Consider the following 7,362-nt stretch of genomic DNA (forward strand, 5'->3'; position numbering starts at 1 on the left):
GGCGGTGGTTCATTTTGGTAGGTCAAATATGACGGCAGAATATAGTATTAACGGTAAAACTCTTAGCAGTGTAGAGGATCAGAGGGATCCAAGTCCATAGGACACTCAAAAGTTGCTGCGCAGGTGGACTCTGTGGTTAAGAAGGCATACAGTGCATTGGCCTTCATCAATCATGGGATTGAGTTTAGGAGCCCAGAGTTAATGTTGCAGCTATATAGGACCCTGGTCAGACCTCAGTTGGAGCACTGTGCTCAGTTCTGGTAGCCTCACTACAGGAAGGATGTGGAAACCATAGAAAGGGTGCAGAGGAGATTTACAAAGATGTTGCCTGGATTGGGGAGCATGCCTTATTAGAATAGGTTGAGTGAATGCAGCCTTTTCTCCTTGGAGCGACGGAGGATGAGAGATGACCTGATAGAGGTGTATAAGATGTTGAGAGGCATTGATTGTGTGGCTGACAATAGGCTTTTTCCCAGAGCTGGAATGGCTAACATGAGAGGGCACAGTTTTAAGGTGCTTGGAAGTAGGTAAAGAGATGTCAGGGGTAAATTTTTTATGCAGAGAGTGGTGAGTGCGTAGAATAGGCTGCCAGTGGCTGTGGTGGAGGCAAATACAATATGATCTTTTAAGAGACCTCTGGATAGGTACATGGAGCTATGGGTAACTGTTGATAATTTCTAAAGTAAGGGCATGTTTGGCACAGGTTTGTGGGCTGAAGGGCCTGTATTGTGCTGTAGGCTTTCTATGTTTCTGAGAAAAAGCTTTTGATATGTTATGGCCACAAGGGTTGTTGCTTAAACTGGAAAATGTGGGAATAGGTGGTAGAATGTTTAATAGAATTCAAAATTTTTTTAAGTGACAGATTCAAGTTAGTGTGGCAACAGCATTCTCCAAGGACTATGAGATAGAAAATGGGACTTCACAGGGGAGTATTACTTTTTAATACTATGATTAATGATATTTTCTTAAGTGTTGGTTCATGCTTTTATAAATTGTTATATGCTGAAAGTAGTGCAATTTTAAGAGTGTTGGAATTATAAGCACAGTATATAGAACAGTACAAACCTTTCAGCCCACAATGTTGTGCTGACTTTTTGACCTCCAAGAGCACTTCCTTCCTACATAGCCCTCCTTACTTTTTCATCCTATTTGACAGTCACTTAAATGTCCCTAATGTATCTCCCTCTGCCACCACTCCCAGCAAGTACCACTCTCTGTGAAAAGATATTGCCTCTAACATTCCTCCCCCCACTATAATTTCCTCCACATGTCTTCTCATACCATATTAGCCACTCTGGGGAGTAGGCTGTCCGCTCTTGTCTATGCCTGTTATCATCTTATACACCTGCACATAGAGGGCTAAAGAGAAAAGCCCTAACTTTCTCAACCTTTCCTCATAAGACATGCTCTCTAATCCATGCAGCATCCTGGTAAATCTCCTCTACACCCTTTCTAAACTTCCATATCCTTCCAATGAGGCAACCAGAACAGAACACAATATGCCAAGTGTGGTCTAACTAGAGTTTTATGGGGCTGTAACATTACCTCGCAGTTCTTGAACTCAATTCCCTGACTAATGTAAGCCAACACGCCATGTGCTTTCTTAACCACCCTCTCAACTTGAGCAGTAACTTTCAGGGATCTGTGAATTTGGACCCCAAGATCCCTCTTTTCCTCCACACTGCTTAAAATGCTGCCATTAACCATGGACTCTGCCTTCATATTCAATCTTCCAAAGTGAATCACTTCACACTTGTCTGCTGGAACTCCATCTGCCACTTCTCAGCCCAGCTCGACATCTTGTCAACATCCCATTGTAACCCACGGCATTCTGCACCATCCACAACACCACTAACCTTCATGTCATCTGCAGACTTAGTAACCCACCCTTCCATTTCTGCATCCAAGTTATTTATAAAATTCACTAAGAACAGGGGCCCTGATCAGATCCCTGCAGAACACCAGTAATCATGGAACTACAGACAGAATTCATTCCATCTGCTACCACCCTCTGCCTTCTGCGGGCAAGCAGAGAATTCTGATTCCCTGGGTCCCATGCCTCCAGACTTTCTGAATGAGCTTAGCATGGAGAACCTTGCTGAACACCATTCTAAGGTCCATGTACACCATATCCATTGCTCTTACTTCATCAGTTTGTTCTGTCACATCCTCATAAAAGTCAATCAGGCTCACGAGTGGACTTTTTACATCATCTGCCAATTGCAGTTCCTGCTGGGTTAGAAACATCCAACTTATGAATATTTGGGAGACAGTTGGCAATATTTACTGGCTGCTGCAGGTATCTTCGAACAAGTGAGAACTGAGAATTTCCATGTGCCTTCTTCATCCAAGTTGTAACAATTGGGGACTGGGTTGTTCAAGTTGAAGGTTATTTTCATTCAACTATTTACATGTATACTGCCAAACAAAACAAAATTCCTCTGTAGCAAGATGCACAACACAGTATATATAGCTCACACACAACACATAAAGTAACATTACCACAAATAAGTAAGCAAAAAATGAAATTTATTTCAGAAGGTTGACATTTATCACAAGGTGGATTTATAACACAAGGGAAACAGTAGTGGTGACAGGACTGGTGTTTCACATGTGATGAGACCTGAGTGATGGCAGGGAGTCCGGGAGAATCTCGGCCTGGGGAGAGAAACTGTTTTCCATCCTAATAATCCTTGTCCTAATGCTGCTGTACCTCTTGCCTGATGATAGGGACATCAAAAAGACTGTGGGATGAATGGGAGGGATCCTTGACAAAGTTGAGCTGAGCAACACTGGGATCATTGAGCCGATTCACTCGCTCACTCACCAGGTCAGTGAGTCCAGCTCTTCCTGCATCTGCTCTCTCTCCCATCATGGCTGTTTCTATTCCTTTCTCAGGAATGGACCTCTGTCATAACCTAGGGACCCCCTGTATTTATATTGACTTCATGATCAATGTTGTACTGAAATAAATAAACACTAAAATAAAAAGTCCTAATATTATCAACAACTGAATCATTGGTTCTCTGGATAAATTTCATGATGGAAGATCCTTTCATGTTGGGTCAGGCAATCTGAAAAATTCAGCTCGTAAACAGTTTGCGGATTCTCTATTTAGCAGGGTTACAGTAAACAGAAGCCTTTAAATGAATCATTCAGTGAGCAGGATCTAGTTGCATAAATTAAGGGGGGTCTTCAATTAATTGTCACACCTTCTCGTCAGAGTTGATTTGCATATGTCATAAAACATGATATTGGACAAACAGGATCTCTGCCCCATCAATTAGGTCAATGTTTGTGTAACTTAACAAAGACAAAAACAGTCTTCACAGGAGACTACAGTATCCATGTAATGTTTGAAAGGTTGTGGGGAGGTAGTCCCAGTGTTGTCAATGTAACCAAGTGCCTGAATTAGGACAAGGACTTGACCTAGGGCACAGAGGTAAAATGTATAGTAACAGAGTTAGGTGACACGAGTCTCTGGAGGACTGAGGTTATTGGCAATAACATGCTTACACCTGGTACCTTCATGATAATCAAGGCCTATTGGGCAACTGGGTATTTTAAGTTCAAGAACAAAAAGCCCCAGTCAGAGGAAGTAACCTCCTTCTCCATTCCCCCTTTCTCGTTTGCCTCTCTCACTTTATCTCCTTACCCATCCATCATCTTCCACTGTGCTCCTCCATCTTCCCTTTCTTCCATGGTCTCCTACCCTCTCCCATCAGATTTGCTTTTCTCCAGCCGTTTCTCTCTTTCACCAATCAACTTCCTAACTCTCCTTCACCTGGTTTCACCTCCATGTACTTCTTCCTTCCTCCCACCACCTTCTCATCTTTTTGTCTAGTCCTGACAAAGGGTCTCATCCCAAAACACTGGTTGTTTACTCTTCTCCTGACTGCTGAGTTCCTCCTAAACTTTGTGTGTGCTGGTCTCAATGTTAACCATTCCTTAATCAGAGACCAGACAGTGATGAGTGAAGGCAAAACTGATTCTGAACAGCTTGTAACATGCCTCCATGGCTGCTGTAAAGCAGGAGCACCTGAGAGAGAGAATGGGGTCGGGATGGATTGAGAAATGAGACAGCACCCTACCTCACGAACTTCCTACCCGCTGTTAGACATCTGCTCTATCAGCAGAATGGACACCTCAGAAGTCACACAATCAGAAATCTGCCATTCTCAATCCAGGTAATGCCAAAGAATAATGTGAGAGTAATCAATCAAAATTTTTTTTTCACTGTTAAGCCACAGTTCCAATCACATTATGTCCAAGATGTTTGGATCCTATATCCTTCATTGCTAAATGAAGCAATTTTCTTTGCAGATTTCAGTTGCTGGTTAACACAGCAATCTCATAGGTCCTATTCCTCTGCAACCTACTCTCAAATGCACGTAAATTCCACCTCAATTCTCCGACCACTCAGCCACACAAGAGGCAATTTACACCTGCCAATTAGCTATGCAACCAACTTGTCTTTGGGATGTGAGATGAAGCAGCAGTAATCTGGGAAGATGCATGTAGGGTACAGGGAGAAACTGAAAATCCTCAGTGAAAATTATGGATGTCTGTGTTGAGTTCTGAAGCAGCAACTCTACCTGTTACCTCACTACACTGTTCACAGTTTTATAAATGAACACGTGTTAGAATGATGCTATTAGAGCATGTGGGGGAGTTTGGAGTTCAATTCTGAAGCTATCTGTAAGGAGTTTGTACATCCTCCCCGTGAATGTGTGTGTTTTCTCTGGGTGTTCTGGTTTCATCACGTATTCCAATGATGTACTGGTCAGTAGGTTAATTGATCATTGTAAATTTTCCTGTGATGGTTAAAGAGACACGTTGCTGGGTGATGTGGCTCATTGGGTCAGAAGGGCCTGTTCCATGCTTTATCTCTACATAAATAAAATAAATTGTAACATTTTAACATTTACTTCTCAAATCATTGTCAATTTCTTTGAGTTTGAAAAATCCTATACAAGTTGGCTTCAAAAGATTCAACAAGCTTGATTTTTTTTTACATTAGAAAATGCAGCCTGCTAAAATCAAGCGAAGATAGCGAGGATATTGACACAATGCTTTTGTCAAACCAAGGTTTAGTTTGCAATTTCTCAGACACTTCCTAGATTATGAAGGGACTGATGTTAAGGTTCTTCCTACAGAAGGAACAAAAGAAGAGTGGGCTTTACTTTCTTAAGACATGAAGGAGATTCAGTTTGTCAATGAACACTCTCAATCATCTACAGGCAGACTATTCATAGAGCCTGACTGGTTATATAATGGTCTGGTACAGCAGTGTGCAGAAATGTAAAAAGCTGTTAAGAGTAGTGGACTCTGCCCAATACGTCGGTCACGCATTTCCCTGCCATTGGTAGTCTCTATAGGAAGCTCTGCCTCAATAAGGCGACATCCGTCATGAAAGATCCCCACCACAAAGTCATGCAATTTTTTAGCAAGAGGTACAAAAGCCTTGTCCCACGCCAATAAATTGAAGAACAGCTACTCCATTTCAGTCATTCAGATCTTGAATCAACTCGTAAAATGCTAATCACTAGTTTAGCAATACTATGACCATTTTCACCAAAATGGATTTTACCTTCTTGTAAAAAATATATATACGTATAATTCATGATCCTTTTCCTTCTGAATGCTGCTTTTATGATGCCATGTGCCTGTGGCATTGCTGCAAAACAGCTTTTCATTGCACCTGTCCATGTATGTACCTGTGTATATGACAATAAACTTGACGTTGTTTCAGTGAAAGCTATTTTCCTATAAGATGTGCTAGTGTTCTGACCACAGACAACCTTTTTTCCCTGCATAGCTTTTTTAAAAATCTGTTGGAGTTCTGCAACACACTCCAAGAAGTTTGTTTGGCTGAGTACAATTATCTCTGAACTCCTACATATCAGAAGTCGTTCAAAGATCAGTGAGAGGTCAGGGAGTGCAGTAGACGGACATGAGAAAAAAGAGAACTAGGGACATAAGCTAGAAACTAGACTCAAAGTGATGTTTTACTGCAGTTCTTTTTATCTCTTTTGATTAGAAATTCATGCTGGCAGCAACTAAAATTGACTGCAACTTCAAAGAATACACTGGAAATTTTGATCAAGCACTGGAAGAGGTTCTTGTTCCAACCTACCTTACAATTAAATGCTGTCCTTACCTGCAACCCAACTGACTAAATATTTGGTCACCATTTAATTGAATTATTGTGGAAGGCACATAATCAGTGGAGACTGATTGCAAACTATTCCCATAGGCTTTCCTTTAATCCACAGGGGACTTTTATCTGCTCATGGGCCTGGACAGTTCTTTCTCAAAAACAAACAAGATGCTGGAGGAATTCAGTAGGTCAGGTAGCATCGGTGGAGGGAAATAGGCAGGCCTTCCACTCATGCTACCTAACACTACTGACTTTCTCCAGCATCTTAGCAACACACACACACAATGCTGGAGGAATTCAGCAGGCCAGGCAGCGAGTATGGAAAAGAGAACAGTCGACGTTTGGGGCCAAAACCCTTCAGCCTGAAACAACTGTACTCTTTTCCATAGATGTTGCCTGGCCTGCTGAGGGAGGGAGGGAGGGAGAGGGAGAGAGGGGGGGGGAGGAGATGAGAGAGAGAGGGAGAGGGAGAGGGAGAGAGGGAGGGGGGGAGGAGATGAGAGGGAGAGGGAGAGAGAGGGGGAGAGAGAGGGGAGAGAGAGAGGGGGAGAGGGGGAGAGAGGGAGAGAGAGAGAGGGAGAGAGAGGGAGAGAGAGAGGGAGAGAGAGGGAGAGAGAGAGGGAGAGAGGGAGGGGGGAGGAGATGAGAGAGAGAGGGAGAGGGAGGGGGGGGAGAGGGAGAGGGAGAGGGGGGGAGAGGGAGAGAGAGAGGGGGAGAGAGAGAGAGAGGGAGAGAGGGAGGGGGAGGAGATGAGAGAGAGAGGGAGAGGGAGAGGGGGGGAGAGGGAGAGAGAGGGAGAGAGAGAGGGAGAGAGGGAGAGAGGGAGAGAGGGAGAGAGGGAGAGAGGGAGAGAGGGAGAGAGGGAGAGAGGGAGAGAGGGAGAGAGGGAGAGAGGGGGAGAGAGAGAGAGAGAGAGAGAGAGAGAGAGAGAGAGAGAGAGAGAGAGAGAGAGAGAGAGAATGAGAGAGAATGAATGAGAATTCTGCAGCCCTTCCTAAATAGCAGATCAGGTGCAAGTTCTTTGGGCGGTAAAATCAGCATTGTTTATGCTGCCCCGCTATCTGAACAGTTGCAGCTGCTTTGCGGAGTGTTCCAGTGCTGTACCCATGCATCGCCTGTCCTTTTACAGGTTTGAACTGCTTCATCCTCACCATCCATTGCTAGCAGTGAAGAAGGCAGCAACTTGTGTAAAAAACTGATTT

Source organism: Hypanus sabinus, chromosome 10 (genome assembly GCF_030144855.1).
Source record: "Hypanus sabinus isolate sHypSab1 chromosome 10, sHypSab1.hap1, whole genome shotgun sequence".
Classification (NCBI taxonomy): Eukaryota; Metazoa; Chordata; class Chondrichthyes; order Myliobatiformes; family Dasyatidae; genus Hypanus; species Hypanus sabinus.